At 39.7% G+C, this 22,520-nt stretch overlaps 1 protein-coding gene across 1 annotated transcript in view; it reads left to right on the top strand.

Annotated features, from left to right (window-relative positions):
- The window catches only part of LOC126268013 (dual specificity calcium/calmodulin-dependent 3',5'-cyclic nucleotide phosphodiesterase 1-like), a 1,575,562-nt gene that overhangs the window by 302,737 nt on the left and 1,250,305 nt on the right, over window positions 1–22,520 (top strand). The gene's annotated exons all lie outside the window — the stretch shown is intronic.

Genomic DNA, 22,520 nt, shown 5'->3' with positions numbered 1-22,520 from the left:
TCTAGCTGTGGTTGTTCGATCGCGTTTTCATTTCACAACCACATCACCAGCAGTCGGTTTGGGCAACCTTAGAAGGGTACAAATATCCCTGATACATTTGTTACTCAGGTAACATCCAGTGACAAATCCACACTCGAAGTCGATTTGATTGAACCATCTTCCTTTGCAACTTTTCTGCTCATTTGTCGCAAAGGGTGAGCGATGTATGTCCATTTTCACCTCTGAAACGAATGGTCATTCGCCACAATAAAATTTCAAAGACTTAGAACCGACGAAAAAGTGTTTGGTTAAAGTTAGTGCACAGAAAATGGTCTCGATGTTTTGCGGCAATAAATATCTTACCGTGACTCAATACAGTCCAAAAAGGACTACGGTGCTCATGCGTTTTTTCACTCAGACAATACTACTAATCATCGAGGGTTTCTGGCTCAGACATTTGCAGGTGACAACTTTAAAGTACTGTCTCGTGCAATCTGTTCACCTGCCCTCACTCCCAACGATCCCCAGCTTTATCCGTCGATGAAGGAACACCCTGTGGCCGTCAGCTTTACGGTCGGGTAGCAACTGCATCAGATAATTTCCAATGCGCAAAAGAGACCTTTAAAAAGTGTTTGCAGCTGCCATGGACTCATGATTTAGACGATGTTGAAAAGTGACAGGAACATAGAATCAAATGTAAATTGAATTGTTGGAAATAGAAGTCTGGACTCTGTCATCAATATCAAGAAGATAGAACTTAATCCGAATGTCAATGAGGATGACATTATGCACGTCTCATAAATGTGCAACCCTGCTTTCAGTCATGACATAAAAGGCCAGTCTTTTGGTTGAGGAGATTTTTAGTTTTAGTTTAACCGAAAGAATATTCCCATTGTCTGCTATCAATCAAATGGCTCTGAGCACTATGGGACTTAACATCTTAGGACATCAGTCCCCTACAACTTAGAATTACTTAAATCTAACGAACGTAAGGACATCACACACATCCATGCCCGAGGCACGATTCGAACCTGCGACCGTAGCAGTCGCGCTGTTCCGGACTGAAGAGCCTAGATCCGCTCGGCCACCGCGGCCGGCTGCTATGAATCCTTGCCACTTTCTTAACGCCGTTCTTTACGTTAGTTGTTGTTCTGAACCAATTGACATCTTCAGAATACTGCATTTTCTTAACTCAAATGAAAACGCCGGCAAAAATCACCACATCCTACCTGCAAATTATCAGCCTTGGATTGATGTCCGTGAGTGATCTTCTCACAACGGATTCCTATACATCTGTAGAAGTATCTATCCCTTCTCATTACCCAGTGTATTTTAATCAAACTTTCTCTGCTGACGTCAACTCCTGTGTCCCTTATAGTCCTGCCCTAACAAATTAGTTGCCAGAAGCCCTCCATCTTTGTGTCTGTTGCTTTAAAAAATGACTGCGGCCATGTACGGGATTCCATGCTCCTTCCCCAACATCTGGCCTACCGACTTCCAACTGAAACGTCTACCTTATCCAACTTTCTAAAAAAATCGTTCATTCTACGGGACTGTTAATAACGCCAGTTCATGAATCTTCAAACTCAATGCAGGCATGTCACAAAGGTCCTGTTCTCTCCAGTCCTTACAGTCTTTCTACTACGGACTTTCTCAGTTAACCAACTCATGTCGATATCTTTCAGAAGACTTGTAGTTCCTTTAGTTCTATCCCATCCATTATGCCTCCTGATGCTACCAATGTCTTCATTAGATAAACCCCATTCATAGCCCAGACGATAGTAATAACAAGGACCGCCTACAGCTCCAACCACCACGACTTCAATGCCATTATTTAGAAATACCCTGTCCAACTAATGAACTGAAACTACTTCGACTAACCTTGAAACATAAAATAAACTGGAAGTTTTGTTTAATAACTGCCCAACAAAAAGTTCACGATAGACTTAAGTCACAAAAATTACTAACACTTCACTCTCCGCAGTCACAAGGACTCGATCAGACCCATCTTCTCCTATCTAAATATTTCCTGGATTTTCACTTCATATATTTCTAATCCTTATTCAAAATTCTTGAAATCCGGCAACATGCCATAATTCTCTGTGTAGCCACTATCGTCTCTCCCATAAATCTTTCACCACATCATCATATTCAACTTCCCCTTCGTCCATCCTGGTTATCTACCCTATTTAACACGTTATAAGACGGAAACTAATTACTGTACGACTACCAAATTTGGTAGTATTAATGTCAAGGACATGGGCAAGAGAAATAATGCGTAATCAGTTCAGTTGAAACGCTTTTAATATGTTGCTGTGGTACATCATAGCATTACATACCGTACCATTATCGCTACAAAAGAGGCTCAGTAGCCTGTCAGTGTGGCCGTGCGGTTCTAGGCGCTTCAGTCTGGAACCACGCAACCGCTACGGTCGCAGGTTCGAATCCTGCCTCGGGCATGGATGTGTGTGATGTTCTTAGGTTAGTTAGGTTTAAGTAGTTCTCAGCTCTAGGGGACTGATGACCTCACATGTTAAGTCCCATAGTGCTCAGAGCCATTTTTGAGCTCAGTACGGCGCCCATCAGTGTCCAGAAGAGTCTGAAAGCGCAGGATTGCATTCTGCACGGCAGAATGAACCATGTCCGTAGGCGTACTGGCTATCTCTCCTCATATGCTGCGCTTCAGATCGGCACTTGTGTAAATGGTCCCCTGGCAAACCCTGTCCTTCAGGTAGTCCCACGAGCAGAAATCAGAGGGAGTGATACCAGGCGATCGTGACGACCAAGCATTTGGAAACGATCGCTGATAATTCGATAGTTTCCAAATGTGTTTCGCAGAAGCAGGTGAACTTCACGACCGATGTGTGGTGGGGCCCCATCTTGCATGAAAACTGTTGAGTTCAGTGCGTCTCACTTCTATAGGTCGGGTATGACATGCTGGCGAATCATAGCCTAGCTTACACGACGACATTGGATTGCGCCACTCGTTGCGTGGAATGAGTTGCACTCAAATGGTTTCATATTTTACTGTAGACAGGGCGAAACCAGTATACACTTCAATTTCGTCGTTTTGTGGGTTCCTGAGTCGTGTCTGAAATGAAAGTTTTGGCAGCTGCAAGTCGCACGAGTTGTGATGGAGTTAAAGCTTGTTGCGTGGAGTCGTTGCATAATAAAACATTAAGAAACGTGTTTCGATTGGTGACTGGATGAAGAAAAGACGTCAGCTCGGTTGCTCAGCATCCTTGCTGATATAATTTGTAACGGTAGAAGTTCCTTTAATTGTCTTAGAATGTCACCAGAACTGTTACCGTTTCTTCAAAATACAGTTAATTATGCGATGAGGAATCAAGATATTGTAATGCATGAAGCATTCTCACCACAACTGAAATTACTTATCACATTGCACGCATTACAATCGAGAACATTCGGCATGCTATAAGATGCGGTTTTAGTTGGTGATGACGCTTTTTCATTAACACCAATAATTGTTAACAGTACTAATTATTAACATTAACAGCAGTAATTATTCGAAGCATGTCGCATTAAGAAGAGAATGTTTTGCAAACTACTCTCTTGAAGATAGATCTGTACAGTGGCAATATTTCAAAATTCTGACATATGTGAGTGGGGAGCACTGCAGCAACGTTTTAAATAGATGAATATCTAATGTAGAATGCAGCTTCTTGAATTTGTATAGCCTTCCCTCCTGTCAATATTCCTTAAAGAGCTGGCCAACTCAAACGATGGGATATTAGTCTTGTAGACGAGAGCAATACCACAGCTAGAATTACACTTGTTTGTATTTTTCTTAATTCAGTTGTGTATGTGCTCGTAACTCAATTAATTTTGCCCTGCAGCTCAGATATTGTCAAACCATCTATGTTACGATCGCACATGTAGGTCTCAGCGGCAGCAATATGTTGCTTATTTTTGTAATCAGCATCACTGAAATCCCACAAAAACCTATGCAAAGCATATAGTGATAGATATCTAAAAAGCGAACATTATTCTCCGCTCTCCACTTCAAATTTCAATTTATCTACACTCTACGAACAGACACAACCTCAAAACCCATGCAACTAGTGTCGCCAAAGTTGGGACACGCCGGAAGTGTTTAGCTTCACCAACGAGTTGCGAAAATGGGCGGCGAGCATGCGCAGTGGCCGGCAGCGCAGTTGTATGCAACCCAGTGTCGTCACGTAAACTAGGCTTAACGCTGCCCAGACACACCGCACGTCTTTGGTCATTGAGCGTCAACGTGTTCAAAAAATAATGGGCCAATGATGAACTTAGCCGTGAAGCCACACCGTACGGTAACACGTTCATCATACAGAGGAATTTCACACACAGTGACAACGTGAAGATCCCCACACTCGGCAATTCTGTGTGTTCACCTCATCCGTCAGAGAAAAATGAGCTCCGTCTGTTCATATGATGGTCCGGAGGCAGCCCTCGTCAACTTCAACCCTTGTGAGAATGTGGAAAGCAAAGACAATACGTGGTTGTGTGTCCTGTAGTGGAAGCTGCTGTACGATATGGATCTTGTACGGAAAACATTTGAGAATGGTTCGAAGTGCCTTCCGCTCAGTTGACCAAGGGACGTTCAACAGTCGTGACACAGCACGCGCACTGCCTGACTATCGGGAATGCGCGCAGCGTTGTCTGCCGTAGCAACAGCGACTTTATGAACCAACTGTGGTGCCACAGGTCGTCGGCCTCTTCCCAGAGCGACGCCTAGTTCTCCAATTGATGCCGCACAGCAAATGCAGAAAGAGGACGCTTCCGTAATCCTTTCATCCGGCGACATTCTCGAAGCGTAGCTGCAGCATAACTCATAATAGAGCTTGACGAATAATGCCCCCACACTATTGTCCAAGCTCATGTTCGCAAGTCAGCAAGTGCACTGCGACTAGTCAGGTGTGTGCGACTATGAGTCACGATAACTGATCATGGCACCCGGTGGCCATAGTTGGAACCAGTCGGTGGCGCTATGACGCATGTAAATGGTTCAAATGGCTCTGAGCACTATGGGACTCAACTGCCGTGGTCATTAGTCCCCTAGAACTTAGAACTACTTAAACCTAACTAACCTAAGGACATCACACACATCCATGCCCGAGGCAGGATTAAAACCTGCGACCGTAGCACTCGCACGGTTCCGGACTGCGCGCCTAGAACCGCGAGACCACCGCGGCCGGCGCGCATGTATATCATGATCCCCATACTGTGGACAGTAATTCTACCAAGTTTGGTACTTGTACGGTAATTCGTTTTCGTATTGTAACGTGTTAAATAGGGAAAGTTTAATTATACCCATCTGGCACTAAGCTTACCGCGAACCAGACAGTCATACATATATTGTTCTCCCCATGATTTCCATTTCTGGAATGGTGCCTTTCCTACCCATCAAAATGTCCTTTATCATACCCTTGCATTAATTTCATAGCCTCTCCCAACGAAATTTCCACAGACTCACTTTCGCAGTCCATAAAATCTTACACTCACATTCCCACTTCTTGAAATCCTCCATTATATCTTTCGTTTCATAAGAATTAAATACACTTCCTTTTCTCTTTTTCTCCGTATCAAAAATTCACAAATACCAAACTTCCTGTTTCTTTCCTTTACAGAAAATGTCCCCGTCTCCTTCCCATAGAGGTGTTACCTGAAAGGCATAGATAAGCTAAAGTATATATTCTTAATAATAAATGCTTTCAGTCCACCTATTTAGTCTGTTCATCACTGGTCCGTAACCACTCAACATTCCTTTCCCACTATTATCTTTTGATGGTGAAGGTCCTTCTTACTTATCGCAGTTTACTACTATTTTTGTTGTTAACACAGTCCCAATAGCGTTATTTGTAAAAATTCATCTTCGTCAGTAATGTCGGTACTAGAAGTATTATACAGTGGTGTAGCATCAACGTTGAGACATTTTTGGACACTGTGCAACTACACTTCGTCTCTTCTGTGCTTCGGACATTTAGTGTAATTTTACTACCTTGACTTCTTAGTTCTTTGACTTTTTCTTTCACAGTGTTTCCCTTTGTAACGAATAGTTGGTAGATGTTTCGTTCTCAGATACATGTTTTGATTTATTGTGTTTATATTTAAATGAAATTCTTTATAAAATGGCATACTATCTTGTGTTGAAGTTATAATAAATTTCTCACATTTTCCATCAAAAGTACGACATAAACTGTTAAACCACTATGTCTCAGTTCGTAACATTCTTTCATGTATTTCATTGCTGTAGCTGTATGAAACAAGTTTCAATGGTAACATGTTCTAAGTCTCTGTTACTTTACACGCCTTCCATCATTATTAATGTCGCCTTAGAGAAGGATCCGAAAATTGTAACCTATCTTTCATGTCCGCTTGATTTCTGAGAACTTGCACACAATCATTTTATCTGAAACTTGGTTGTTCTCATTTGCTTTGACCTATTTTGTTTATCATATTTACAGACGATAGTATAATGAACGGCGATCCGTTACTACCACAATTTGGAGCTCTTAATGCTAGGAAATAAATGCTTATTAACAATTAATCTGTGAATAATTTATAGTTTTATATCGGCACATGATTTTGTTCACATTCAACGAACTTCTGTTCTTCAGGATATTCGTCGGATTTTAATGATTATTGACCGGAATAACTTCTTTCTGATCAATTTTCTTTGCATGATTTTGTATAAAAGTACGCACAGCAGCCGTCGTGAGTGCCAACCGACATAATAATAATAATAACAAAGATGAATTTAATGTAAGAAAACGGATAAATAATTATGCCTATGTTCTCTTCATTTTCTTTTGGGATAATTAGTTCCATTTTATGAGATTTTTTGATGTCGTCTCTTTGAATAACACCTGAAATTTAAATATTGTATGAACAGTTGCGAAACCATTTTCTGTAAATAAATCGAAATTATTCTGATACGAATTGGATTGTAGTTTAGAGAGAACGTTGGTTCTGTATTGGTTAAACATTTTCTTTTCTTATTGATGAATATTGCAGAGTAAGTTTTCCGTTTCTCTGACAGGATGTCAGGCGCAAGCTTTGCCGACTAAAGGTAGTCGGGGGAGCGTGGATGTCAAGTTATATCTGGAATGGAAAATGCCTCGCAAAGTTTGTAAACCAGTATGTATGAAGTCTGTCGAGGGTCCCGGCGCTATGATGTTATAAGTAAAGTTTTGATTCTGCATCAGCTCGTAACCTAATATAAAGTTCATGTAAGGCACAGCCATCAGTTTTTGTACAGCACGACGGCCTGCACCGAGTTACTACAGGTTAGCTATCAAATTCGTTAAATCGTGTGCCACGTCCAAGCGCATCGAATACTCAGTCTCCAAGAGATGTTCCATATTTGGCGGAAGATTTCTTATCATTCTTCCCGTTCTTTCCTTGTTTATAAGTTGCTAATGTAGCAGCCATAACGTTTTAATAAAATGCATCTACTTTTCCTTCATTATTCTCGTCATGTTTGTAGTTTCTCTGAAACTTAGAGAAATATGTAAAAAATATATTTCTCCTCCTCAAAAAATTTGCCACTTCGCGAAGGAGAATCCGTCTCTACCGCCTTCGTCCTCAACGGTCACACACGTCTTGAACTTCTGGAAAAAGTATATAAGAAGCACATGTCAGAAACTACTACTCTAAAATTCTTTAAGGCATTCCTGCTCTACACATGAGAGTACCATAGTTCGTAAACAAATACTATAATATTTTTTCCAGAATCTATCTTCATTCTGCACAGGAGTGTACGCCGACCTGAAACATCCTGACAAATTAAAATTGTGTGTCGGTCCGGGACGGCACTTCGAGGTCCTGTTCGGCAGACAGCTTTAATCTGGTGAAAGTTTCATAAAATTCCTTCTTTATTCTTTCGCTAAATATGCTGATATTTTCATAGTCCATCAGTTACAACTAAACTTCAGCCAACATTGTTTGCTTAATGTCTCTCATTATTACATTCATTCGTCAGCTTGTGATGTACTGGATAAGGTCAGGGCGGAATTCCTCCCAGAATATCTTCTTTTCATTTGGGCTATACAGCAATGTTAACTAAAAAGCACCTACGTCAGTTTTTAACGGTTCTGAGAAAAACGGAGAAAGGGACATAACATACAAAATTCTTTTCATTTAAAAACGAAAAAATTGGCTTAACACCAGCGACAGTGAAATATTGTTGTAGACTTCGTTTTGCACATCTGAGAATAATGACTAGGTAGGGTCCAGCATAAGTAACCAACTTTCTCATAAACAGTTATTTCTTTAAAACAAACGTCACATGTATTGATTACTCTCTCTTGCATGGTTTGGCTGAAAGAAAGGTTAATATCAAAGAGTGAGGTCGATATTTCGCCACAAGCAATTACCCAGTGAGCGTTATTTTGTGACAAGTACGTTTTCTTTTTGAAATATGACATAGTTACAGTGAAATATGAAGCGACTCACTGTTTAAAACTTTTAATACACAAAACAGTCTTTGATCGGAAGTTTTTTGAAGGCTTTTCTAAAATAAAGCATGATAATTTTGCAATCGAAGATTGGTTTGAAGGCTACAAGTTCTTTTTTACGTTTTCTTTGTTATTTGCAAACTTTTGAGTAATGTCTCCACTCTTTGCGTATAACCAAGAAAAAAAATTATAACTAAAAATTTTGGTAGCACTGTATACATAAAAAGAGCTTGCAAGCTCAGTAAGCAAGGAAATGCTATGTACTAGTATGCAAATGGTCTTTTAGACTCCTAAGTTTGTATAACCTGTGTCTCAGCTAACAAAGTATCTTGGAAGCGACATCTTATAGAGATGAACAGTTTTGTCAGACTGAGGTATAATGTAACTAAACGAAATTTGCAATTGACGTCGTGTGTTAGGAACCGTGAACCTACTGTCTGTATCACAAACGTTTTATTTGTATTTATTATGGTTTTTTCGTGACTGGACATGGTTTTGTTCTCCTTTTTTAAGTTACAGTAAGAGTCCTCGGTTTATTTCTGTTTTTATATGTTGAATTTATTTGGAAATGGAAGATGAAGTGGGAGATACGATACTCCGTGAAGAGTATGGTAGAGCACTGAAAGACCTGAGTCGAAACAAGGCCCCAGGAGTAGCAACATTCCATTGGAACTACTGATGGCCTTGGGAGGGCCAATCCTGACAAAACTGTACCATCTGGTGAGCAAGATGGATGAAACAGGCAAAATACCCTCAGACTTCAAGAAGAATATAATAATTCCAATCCCAAAGAAAGCAGGTGTTGACAGATGTGAAAATTACCGAACTATCAGTTTAATAAGCCACAGCTGCAAAATACTAACACGAAATCTTTACAGACGAATAGAAAAACTAGTAGAAGCCGACCTCGAGGAAGATCAGTTTGGATTCCGTAGAAATACTGGAACACGTGAGGCAATACTGACCTTACGACTTATCTTAGAAGAAAGATTAAGGAAAGGCAAACCTACGTTTCTAGCATTTGTAGACTTAGAGAAAGCTTTTGACAATGTTGACTGGAACACACTCTTTCAAATTCTAAAGGTGGCAGGGGTACATCACAGGGAGCGAAAGGCTATTTACAATTTGTACAGAAACCAGATGGCAGTTATATGAGTCGAGGGACATGAAAGGGAAGCAGTGGTTGGGAAGGGAGTAAGACAGGGTTGCAGCCTCTCCCCGATGTTATTCAATCTGTATATTGAGCAAGCAGTAAAGGAAACAAAAGAAAAATTCGGAGTAGCTATTAAAATCCATGGAGAAGAAATATAAACTTTGAGGTTCGCCGATGATATTGTAATTCTGTCTGAGACATCAAAGGACTTGGAAGAGCAGTTGAACGGAATGGACAGTGTCTTGAAAGGAGGATATAAGATGAACATCAACAAAAGCAAAACGAGTATAATGGACTGTAGTCGAATTAAGTCGGGAGATGCTGAGAGAATTAGATTAGGAAATGAGACACTTAAAGTATAAAGGAGTTTTGCTATTTGGGGAGCAAAATAACTGATGATGGTCGAAGTAGAGAGGATATAAAATGTAGACTAGCAATGGCAGGGAAAGCGTTTCTGAAGAAGAGAAATTTGTTAACATCGAGTATAAATTTAAGTGTCAGGAAGTCATTTCTGAAAGTATTTGTATGGAGTGTAGCCATGTATGGAAGTGAAACATGAACGATAAAGAGTTTGGACAAGAAGAGCATAGAAGCTTTCGAAATGTGGTGTTACAGAAGAATGCTGAAGATTAGATGGGTAGATCACATAACTAATGAGGAAGTATTGAATAGGATTGGGGAGAAGAGAAGTTTGTGGCACAACTTGACCAGAAGAAGGGATCGGTTGGTAGGACATGTTCTGAGGCATCAAGGGATTACCAATTTAGTATTGGAGGGTAAAAATCGTAGAGGGAGACCAAGAGATGAATACACTAAGCAGATCAGAAGGATGTAGGTTGAAGCAGGTACTGGGAGATGAAGAAGCTTGCACAGGATAGGGTAGCATGGAGAGCTGCATCAAACCAGTCTCAGGACTGAAGACAACAACAACAACAACAACATTTATTGAATTGAAGGCAACTTCCTTAGTCTCAAAAATGTTCGATAATTTTTCATTGGCTTTTTGATTTTTTACAATATTATGTGACATGTCAGTCACGCTGAAATGTGCCACATTAACATGTCCTGTAAGTCTGAATTTTTATTAATTTTTTATGTAATTATGTAAGGATAAATAGATTCAAACATTATTATGTACTATTAACATGTCCTGTAGGTCTGAATTTTTATTAATTTTTTATGTAATTATGTAAGGATAAATAGATTCAAACAGTATTATGTACTAATTTATGTCTTACATGTGTCACGTGTCTATCCGAAATTTCTTCTCCTCAGCACATCCTTGTTTTTAATGTTAGTTTAACACAACGTTGACAAACTGCACTTAGCGTCACGAGGTGTGTGTGACTTCAGATACTTCTGCTATCCATGAGACAAGTGTTTGTGGCGTCACATTTCTTCAATATTGTAATTGCCTTTTTGTTGGAACCTGGATCTGAAGCTGATATACAGTGCACGATTGAAACTGGTAGTCGATAAATAACAGGTTGTGATCCAGGCGGTGTTTGTATATTTATTACAAGTAACTTTCAGTTCAATTTTTCATTCATGTTTATGAACATGTGTTTCCTTCATATTTAATCTCATGTCCGAACCAGACTGCTGAAACACTCGGTGGTTCAGTGGTAATGAGATAAATCATGTCACTGGGTAAAAAGTGATCCTAAAGATCAATTAAATTTAATATACAGAATCTGTAAGGGTGTTTCATAGTATGAAACTGTTTTAGTTAAAAAATACAAAGAAAATTAATGTATTATGAGAAATATTTCTCGCAAATGAAATAATTCTTATAGTATATGCTTAAAAAGCATGTGAATAATCCAACGAACCATTTAAAAAATTGTATCCTAAATGCTTTGTATTCAGGTCACCCCTCCATTTACCGAAATAGAGTTACCGATAATGGGTTAAACGAGCGGGAAGAGAGAGTCAGGGCTTCAATAAATTTAAGTAAAAGAAGTGAATGTTCATTTGTTTAAACTTACATTCATAATGCAGCACAATTTATTAACTCTTTAAAACCAACAAAAAATCCATGTTTAATAGCAGAAGTACAAGGAATTCATATTTAAGTAAATAAATATATAAATTTTGAAAATACCTTATTTTCAGAAATATTTTTTGGCTTCACCTCTTCTTGAAATTAGGCACGTTATTTATCTCTAAATAAGTTTTCAGTCCTCGTCACGGTACATGTATAACTGATAAGGCTGAACAAATATGTAAGTGTAACCGCTCAAACACCGGGACTGAGTGCAAACGTTCCTATAACGGACGTAGCCGTCACAGACTTGTGTTAATCGGTTGCCTGACTTTAGGCCTAAGTTATATCACTCAGACCCTGATAGTGAGTGAAAACATTCATATACGAGGGTCGGTCAAAACGTAATGCCTCCCATTTTTTTTTCTACTTAAAAAAATTAAGTTAAGTGAAAAATCTGAATTTGGCGCCATTCCTCAAATCTTCTTCTGCGATCCACTGCAGTAGTAACTTTCTGTGTCAACAGGTGGCAGCACAGCAGAAGTTTGTAAGATGGCCGACATCGATGTTCGTTTGAGACAGCGTTGTGTGATTGAATTCTTGAATGCAGAAGGTGAAACGCCCATACGCATTCATGAAAGACTGAAAAGGTGTATGGTGTTGTGACAGTGGATGTCAGTACTGTTAGACGATGGGTTCGTCGTTGTAAGGAAGCTGAAGGGCAAACACCGTTGACTGACGAAAAGCGGAGCGGCAGGCCGGTGAGTGCAGTGACTCCACACAACATTGAGCAAGTTGATGACATCATTCGTGGTGACCGTCGGGTGACTGCAGATGAAGTGTGTCGCATTATTTCTCTTAGTAAAGGCAGTGTGATCACGATTATTAAACAATTGGGGTACTCAAAAGTTTGTGCACGGTGGGTTCCAAGAATGTTAACCGATCAGAATAAAAAGGCAAGGAAAACAATAGCCTCCCAACACTTGCAGCGCATCCGTTTGGAGGGAGATGAGTTTCTGAAAAAAATTGTGACCGGGGACGAAACATGGGTGCATTTTTTTGAACCTGATTCAAAGAGGCAGTCAATGGAGTGGCGTCACAAAAGCTCGCCGAGGAAGAAAAAATTCAAAACTGTGCGATCGGCAGGGAAATTTATGGCAACAGTTTTCTGGGATACAGAGGGTGTGATTCTGGTTGATTTTTTGGAGCAGGGATGCACAATAAATTCTGTTCAATACGTCACAACCCTCAAAAAACTTAAAGCACGTCTTCAGCGAGTTCGCCCAACAAAATCAATGGCAGATGTTCTTCTTTTGCATGACAATGCAAGACCACACACCAGTCGTCACACCTCTGACGAGATTGTCAAAATTGGATGGGAAGTTTTGCCTCATCCCCCATACAGCCCTGACCTGGCACCATCAGACTTCCATCTGTTCGGGCCACTAAAAGAAGCTCATTGTGGGATTCATTTTGAAGATGAGGAGGCCGTCAAAACATCTGTGCGTCAATGGCTTACGAAGCAGAGCTGTGATTTTTACCGTGCTGGGATACATGCCCGTGTTCAAAGATGGACCAAAACTGTAGAGATGGGCGGAGATTACATTGAAAAATGACAAAATGATCCTCAATGTTGTGGTTTTCAACCTATGTAATTGCATTTAAATTTCCTGACAATTAAACGTAGAAAAAAAAATAGGAGGCATTACTTTTTGACTGACCCTCGTAGCTGTCATGTTTGCAGAGCCTAGTTTATTCGCTTGTTTTATTACACTGAAAAAAGGGACGAAAACACAGCCGATTATTTAGTCGGTTGTAAAGACAAAGGAGTTTTCCATCTCTTGATTAAATTCAGTGACCATCGCAGCTCTTCATCCAGACAAGCTGCTTTGGAGTTCACGCGTTCTCATTTTGCGTTACATTCCTCTCTCTACGGTATATCTGTAAATGAAGACATCACTACGTTTGTGCTGAAAGAGTGAGAATATCTGTGGAGTAAGCATAACCTACAGTGCATGTCGCCAACTTAAAACCGAAAAAGTAACTTGGCTTGAGCATAATCCTGTCTATTTACATTTGATACTGAAACCGAGTCTTCATGTGAGGACCGAATAATCGATAATGCAAGTCCGAGTGAATACTTCTGTGCCGGCCGGAGTTGCCGAGCGGTTCTAGGCGCTTTAGTCTGGAACCGCACAACCGCTACGGTCGCAGGTTCGAATCCTGCCTCGGGCTTGGATGTATGTGATGTCCTTAGGTTAGTTAGGTTTAACTAGTTCTAAGTTCTAGGGGACTGATGACCTCAGATGTTAAGTCCCATAGTGCTCAGAGCCATTTGAACCATTTTGAATGAGACTAGACAGTCGCATGTGATTCCGCATGGCAAGTTTGTTTGACGGTTTTAGTTCGCTATGAACGACTCTAGTACACAGGCATTCCAGTTTATCTCCACATGGTTAAGAATGTATATTGTAATAGCATCGATCTGCTCTCTCGATTTCACTACAAGTATATCCGCACACGTATTTTTACATTTTTGCTGACTATAAGTGTTTACCGTTAATAACAGCAATGGTGAATAATAATTTACTACTATGGATGCAGATCTTAATATTCCAAAGGAGATAAAGTTACTTTTCACAGCTAGGTTCCATAAAGATCTAACGGCAATTACCATACTAGTGTTGCATCAAACTATCGAGGCCCAATGTAATAAAGAGTTAGTATTTTAGCGTTCGTTTATGATACTGTATGGCCATATATTTATCTGAAAGGTGCTGGATAAATTTCGGTAGTGGGGGATTGTGTTGCCAGTCAATCTGTTAAAGGTACACACATTTCGAGTAGTTATAAAGTGCAAATAAGATTCTTATTGACAGTCTGAGTTATTACCTCCGAATTATGCAGACCTCCAAACTATTGTGCTTATTTTAAAATCGTCAGTATAGGAAACTAGTACCTAAGACGTGCTGAATGAGTGTGTGCGATCAATATTTTCATTTCCATAAGCATGGATGAAGAAAAAATTTATGACATCATAAAGTAAAAAAGGTTTAATTTGTCCCCAGATATATTTCGTTATGTGATAAATTGCTAATTTGCTGCAATTAAAAGCTCAAAATTGTAAGTCGAACGGGATGGCTTCAATTTATCGTACAAGAAAGCGATTTAGCGGTTCCACTGGAGCATAGTTTATTAAAACAGAGACTCAGCACAGTGAAAAACTTAACTCCACCTGAACAGGCCTTGAAACCCCAACGGTACCGAACGGCCTTTGTGTCATCCTGAACCCACTGGCGTCATTCGATGCGGCGGATATGGAGAAGCATGTGGTCAGCACATACCTCTCCTGGCCGTTGTCACTTTTCGTGACCAGAGTCGCTACTTCCCAATCAAGTAGCTCCTCAATTGGCCTCAGAAATGCAGAGTGCACCCTGTTTACTAACAGCGCTCGGCAAACTGGACGGTCACCCATCCAAGTTCTAATCAAGCCCGACAGCACTTAACCTCGGTTATCTGACGGGAACCGATGTTATCACTGGGGTAAGGACGTTGGCGCAGGAAAAAGAACTTATAACTAGCGGTAGCTTCCCTGTCTTTTCCTATGATAAACAAGAAATTGCGACATCTTCTCTGTGATACTTGTTGCAAACAAGCGTAACGGCGTTGCATTTATATTTTCATTGCTTCATCCCATATCTTCTCAGTGTTGCATACACGCAACACGAAGAGTAACTTCACAAAATGCATTCAAAATGAACTTATTTGTTGAAAGGCATTCAGAAGTTGTATGTCTGAATTTTTTTCAAAGTTAGTCTAACACTTATGTGAAAAAAATACGTAGAACTTCCTGTTGCGTGTACATAACACTGGGAAGAAATGAGCTGTGTGAAGTGTATTCGAGACATAGACTGAAACTTATTAAGATGCCTATGAAAGAACGTGACTTTGGAAGTAATGTCTGTTGATGACAAAAACTCTGCTTTGAAATCCTCTCACAGATAGTCCTACATTTTGTCTTTGTCCGGCCATCGTGACTACTATCCTTGCACTTAAAAGAATTTTTAATCGTAACGAAAATTTTCATACTGACCTCACTTTATACAGAATTGTTACAGTCTTCCTAAAAAAAAAAGTTTGGTTTTGTACTAAACACTTATACTACCACAATTTCTTTGCAATAGCCCATTACTAGATCGCTGTGGGCGTCCTTTAAATGACTGTATTTGTCATTTTACGTAAACCCTCCATGTTTCGGTACATTTCCTCGACACGTCACGAATCAAAGGCTACCAGCCTTCATTCAAGGCGTTAGTTTCTCTCCAGGTGGCGTTGCACCCTAAACCAGCAGTCTTTTTCCAGCCGTCCCCAGGGAGCCGTTACAGACCTCACTCGCAATACAAACTTTACGTCGTTTTCGTGCCTTGCTGTGTCTTTATGGCCCTGAAGGGAGCGGTGCAGAGAACTCTTTTCGTCTGATCTCTGACTGTGCCAGTCAGGGCCACAAGAGACGCACGATGAAGCAAGCACTCAGGGTTTCCACGTACAGAGACATAGTGTCTTTTGCTAGAACAATCCACAGAATTCTTATATACTAATGGTGCTCACATTTCATAAGTGCGAAATACGGAATGAAATTAAATCTGTTCTCAACCCTGAAGATTTGTTTGAACTAAAAAATGTTTTGCTATGCTGTATGTCCCAGGAGGAGCGGTCAATTTGTAGGAATATAACGGGAACAATCATTAAATTGTGACTCTCTCCGCAAACAAATCTTGCACTTTCGTGCCTCCCTCAGCATGGCATCCCAAGAGACATCCTCCTCTAGCATTACTTTTCCTTGACAGAAGCAGTCGATACCAAAAATATTTTTCGAATTTTGGACAGGTCCGAATTCTCTCAGATGTGTTTTTGAAAAATTTCATATAATTTTATACACTGTATGTTATATTTCAAGTTAAAATCCATGAAAAGGAATTACTTTATTTTCATAGTTACAATCGACATATAGTTGCTCTGAAAGTACAGTTAAAATTGTTTTTCTTTTTTATAAATGAAATTACAAAATATTTGGCACCTATAAAATTTCTATCATTAAATACGCAATCTAGTACTGCTTATTATGTTTATTTCTGGATTCATTTATAAAATCATAATCTAAAGTAGTATAAGGTCATTTGCCAAGAAATATTGTAAACCCACTGGAATACTGTTATTACCGCAGAGTGAGCTAATAGTAAGCATGCCTGTGATGTAATCGGACGAATTTTTGTAGTTTGGACGAACAATGAAATTTCGTCTTTGTTAATGTGAAAATTCAGGAGATAGTGTGGTATAGAAAACGTGGCGTAGTAAATCATCGAAAAAACAAAAATTCTGCAAAGATATTCTACATAATTACTTAGACCAACTGATCCATGAGAACCTAAAATGTGAGAATTTTAACTTCAAGAATCAGTCCCCTAGATATGAAGAATTGGAGCCAAATGTGCGAGAAAAGATAAGCAAAAAGATTGTTGTAAATCTCACCCCTCTCGAATCTTATGAAAAGATTTCATCGTCGTAGACAGTAGCGACAACAAACAAGGGAGGTGTAGGACACAACCTCAAACCGGCCCTGATTAGTGAACGTTGTTACAAAAGAGTGAAATGTAAAATACTAGATATTAATGTTACAGTCATTTGTAGCAAAGTTCCCCATGTAAACTTGCTAACATATGATCAGCAGTTCTACGTCCTGAACCAAAATAAGGAAATAGTTGAATATCACATCTTGCCTGAGGTAATTTGAACTGAGTGTGGTGAGCCACTTACTTTCCAGTGGTTCTACAGGTATGCTTATTCTTGCTATTCCAAACGTAAATCATACTCACTGCTGCTCCACAACCCTTATGATCCAAATCCAACTCAGTAATGAGGCATCCAGCTGCTGAACTCTTCAGACGAAAATGTTTAAGAATAGCTCGGAATCCTTTTTTTTCCCCTTTCGTATTGTGCAGCACGTGGCACCGTGTCATCAGATGCCTGCTACCTGCCTTGACGCATGTGGTGAAAACTTCGTTTATAACTATACGAATACCTATTCCCAACAATTACGCTGTCTGAAATAAAATATCCGCAGTTATATTGAAATCTGCCGTACTTAATAAGCGCCACTCATACATTCATCTATATTCTTTATTCGTAAACGCTGATATCAGTAATAAGATCATTTAATTTACACCACGCTTGGGAAATATTCATACAATAATTTAGCCATGTTCTATCGGCAGAAATCGATGGAGGGCAGCTTAAAAAATAGTATAGTAATGCTTTAAAGATGAAAATAATTTTCAGAGTGTTCGTTACTTCATGAAAACACAAAATCTGGCCGAGGAAGAGCTGTAAGTGGCTAAGAGTTCCTGCAGACATACAACTCTGTTCCATCGGCTAAGTCGGGAAACGTAATAGCTTTTTTCGAAATTGTATTTGAAGGGACGGCCTTGGGTCGTAGGAGTAGGGATAGACGTTGGAAATGTTAGGAGTCTCTTGGATTCATAACATAATCTTATGAAACACCTAGTAATCAGGTCTATGATTTGCGTTAACAAATCTTTTTCAGATAATGATGATGCTGATATTGTAACTATCCGACGAATTTACAGTCAGATCACCACTGTGCAATTGCAAAAACAATGTTTTAAGTGTTATCTGTACATTGAGCCTCGAAAGCTATAAACAAACTATTTTAAATTTGTAGTGGGACTTTTTCATCATGTACGAAAAACTATGGCAAAAAGGCTACAAATGGTTTCGACTATAGAACTGAAACAAGCAACTCTATAATTTATCCAACATGACACAGGTGTACCTTAATGTCATCATCATCATCATCATCATCATCATCATCATCATCATCATCATCATCATTTAAGACTGATTATGCCTTTCAGCGTTCGGTCTGGAGCATAGCCCCCTCAAAAAATTCCTCCATGTTCCCCTATTCAGTGCTAACTTTGGTGCCTCATCTGATGTTCAACCTATTACTTCAAAATCACTCTTAATCGAATCCAGGTACCTTCTTCTTGGTCTTCCCCCGACTCCTCCTACCCTCTACTGCTGAACCCATGAGTCTCTTGGGTAACCTTGCTTCTCCCATGCGTGTAACATGACCCCACCATTTGAGCCTGTTCGCCCTGACTGCTATATCTATAGAGTTCATTCCCAGTTTTTCTTTGATTTCCTCATTGTGGACACCCTCCTGCCATTGTTACCATCTACTAGTACTTGCAATCATCCTAGCTACTTTCATATCCGTAACCTCAACCTTGTTGATAAGGTAACCTGAATCCACCCAGCTTTCGCTCCCATACAACAAAGTTGGTCGAAAGATTGAACGGTGCACAGATAACTTAGTCTTGGTACTGACTTCCTTCTTGCAGAGGAGAGTAGATCGTAACTGAGCGCTCACTGCATTGGCTTTGCTACACCTTGCTTCCAGTTCTTTCACAATGTTGCCATGCATCCGAAGTACTTGAAACCGTCCACCTGTTCTAACTTGTCATCATATGGGAATAAAATATTCCGTATCACTTCATGCTTAGAATGAAGCCTCTCCTCAACCTTGTAGATTTATCCAGCCTCTACGTGTTAAAAAATGAGAAATTTAAATAAGTGTGCCAATCTTTACCGAGAGGATTTAGTGTCTTATATGTTGCTCTGTAACCGTCTACTAACTTGCCCATCATTCCTAGCCATAAAAAAGAGATATATGAAGACTACATCATTTTATCGTGTATAGAAAAAAGTTGAGCAATACGTTAGCATAAGGTTGCCCTCCATGGGGTTGTTGCACGCAACGACTGTGGTTATATTGGGTTAGATAGAGCAGCAATCAGTCGCAGAATTAAGTTGCTTTAATATGACATTTATAGTCACAACACAGATCAGATTTCGACCTGTGTCAGGTCATTATCAATGCAGTGCGGAATTGTAGCAGTTGTTCGTAATCAAGTGAATGCTTACACAGTTTAACCATTATCTATTATCTGCTGCTCTATCTAACCCAATAAGTTAGCATGTTGCTGCGATAACACCTATAATCCGTTCACCATAAGAATAAACCTGATGTAAACATTACGCCGTGTATTCTTCCGCATTTGTTTGAATCTCATTGAAGCTGTGACCAGTACAGTCAAGTGCGATCATAAGGATACGTTTTATGCTGTGTTACACGCACAAAGACTGAGCGATGATGCGGGACAACAGCTTTACCAGCGCACGAAACTTGGACCGCACTGGCGAGCCAGCGGTCAAATTAAGCAGCAATGATATGAGCAGTTGCAGTTCAGAGGTAAAAAGAGACTCGCAAAGAAAGAATATAGCTTCGAATGTCATTTAATTTTAAAGAGAGTGAAATAATATTCGGAGTAACACCAGCACTACCGCGCGATTCCTAGGTGACCAGACGGAAAGCATGAAATGCACTCGTTCCCACCTGACATAGTTTTCTAATTACAAACAAGAAGAATGAAACTTTCTAATTTAAACATAGGCTAATTTTTCTGAGCGAGTTGTGTGTAATGCAAAAGCATACTGCAGGGATTTCGCTGTACTGTTGAATACTGAAGCCAACTCCGAGAAATACATTTCAGTTCTGGAAGTGTCACCTGCTACGTTGATAACTAGCCTATCAGTAACAGAATTCGAGAAGCCAACTAGGCGCCGCATTTTCTCTTCTTCTTTTATGATGAGCCGTTCTACTGTATATCCCGCCAGCGTTCGGTAGCGACGGGTGAAAAAGTTGCATCGTTAGCTCCAGTATGTCTGGCATCTTAACAGTCTTATTACTTCTCAGGCCAAATCCCACAACTTGACTCCAGATGAGCTCTGTTGGGTTCATATTGTAATGCTACAGTAGCAAATGTAAAAGTGCAGGATTTGTATGACGAACTCGGTGCTGTGAAAATGATTGTTTCTTATGTTCCTACGATAATTATCTATCTCTGTGGTATAAAACGATGGACATAGCTGAAATAAAGAGGATTGGGTTTTTCATTTTTGCCTTCAAATAATAAATTGTTATGTTTCTTTAATTTAAGCAACTTATAAGACCAGTCTTTCACAAAACATCGATAGTTAAAAACATGTATTTGAAATGTGAACAGAAAATGAAAACAGGAATTTCGCAGCCAATACGTAACTTAGAAACAAGGAGATATGCATTATTCATAAACAGTGATGATGAGTTTTATGATTTCGAGATGTAAGTATTTCAAATTGAATGATAAAAAAACGATAGTGGGAAGATTTGAACCATCGAACTACTAATTGTTACGCTACGGACTGCGCTACATGAACGATCTGGAGCTGTATACAAAAACCATATTACACACAGTTGCTGGGAAAACTTGAAAGCCTATTACCTCCGAAAAACATTAAGAACAATATTTTGAGGAATCAGCCTCAGTTGCATAAATTTTATGGTCTTTACCAGGTTTCGGCTAAATTAATCTAGCCTTCTTCAGAAGCAAGTGCAACGGTCAGTGCCAATGTTAGTTGCCGCTGCGAACCGACCGCGTGTTGAAGAGACGCCGGAGCTGGACTTCAGCTAAGTAGTTTTATTCGACATGGCACCAGGCAACTATAGGTTTTAATTTTAATGTTGACTGCGCCTTACTCTGACACGTTGTAGTAATTTTATGCTTCTGAAGAAGGCTAGATTAATTTAGCAAAAATCTGGTAAAGACCAGAAAATTTGTGCAACTCTGGCTGAGTCCCCAAAGTATTTGTCTATCACAGTTGCTGACGGGGCTGCAATATGCTAAAAATTCTTGCACTAAGAACAGCCTATTTCTCTGCTCTTATTAACCATATTCCACACGCTTGTTTCAATACAGAACAGAAAGCAGCCACAGTGATTTTCATACTGCTCGTTTTAACAGCGCAACCATCAGAGCACAACGCTGCGGGGGCTCTGACTGTACACGATTTTTGAAATAAAAGCTACGCAGCTAAAGCGTGATTAATAAAAACGTTGATGGCTGTTAATACATTTGAATATCTTAAGGTCTCATTTAACGTAACTTAGTAACAATATATCTAATACGTAAGTAGGACCATCTTCCAAGGGCGTAAGAACACCAGCGTACGTGTGCTACGGCTTCTGACCAATCATCGCGTTTGTGTTCGCTTAAATCAGGTTTATTCTTATGATGAACGAAGTATAGTACTTTGCATTTCTTCATCTCTTACTATACGCAACCAAAAGTACCGAAATAGGTAAGCAAACAGTTGACCTTTTGTGGCGGGATGTACGTCTCTTCCCAGAAAGGCAGATTGTGGGATAACCTAATGTTTATTTCTAGGTAAAGCTCTATATTTCCGTAATATGACGATGAGGCCAGCCGAGTCACGTGCATTACTCACTATTTGAAGCAAGCTGTTACAAAAGCAGGTCTCTGCTCGGACACTTACAGAGTCAGAATTCTCCTTCAGTGGTGGTAATGAATGAAAAGTTCATGCTGCAAAACTTGTTCACTGAACGTGCTACAGCTTATTCATAGCAATTAAGTACCACTGTATGTGACCATTCCATTTTAATTTTCAGTCATTCTTTACAGGACCACAATACTAACGGTATGAACTACATTGGCTTGGCGTCTCGCAATTACGCTTTCAGCTATGACGTAGGCCATCACGAATAACACGCGCAGCGCAGTGTGCTGAAGCAGCCTAATATGGCTGGTTTTTCTTTTTATAAACACATTTTATTACGTAATTATCATCATGTTTAAGCCTGTTACGTCGTTTCTCGTCGAATCGACGGGAAATCGTATATCACGTAGTGGGTCGTCGTATTAATGACAAAGTACCGAACAGCATAGAATAGATATGGAACATGTATGATACTTAATGACGAAAATTGATACAGTGCGTTATTCAGTATTCAGTGCCTCTTTGTAAA

The sequence above is a fragment of the Schistocerca gregaria genome, chromosome 4, assembly GCF_023897955.1.
Source record: "Schistocerca gregaria isolate iqSchGreg1 chromosome 4, iqSchGreg1.2, whole genome shotgun sequence".
NCBI classification, from domain to species: Eukaryota; Metazoa; Arthropoda; class Insecta; order Orthoptera; family Acrididae; genus Schistocerca; species Schistocerca gregaria.
The sequence above is the reverse complement of the archived record's forward strand: the minus strand, read 5'-3'. Positions and strand labels throughout refer to the sequence as shown.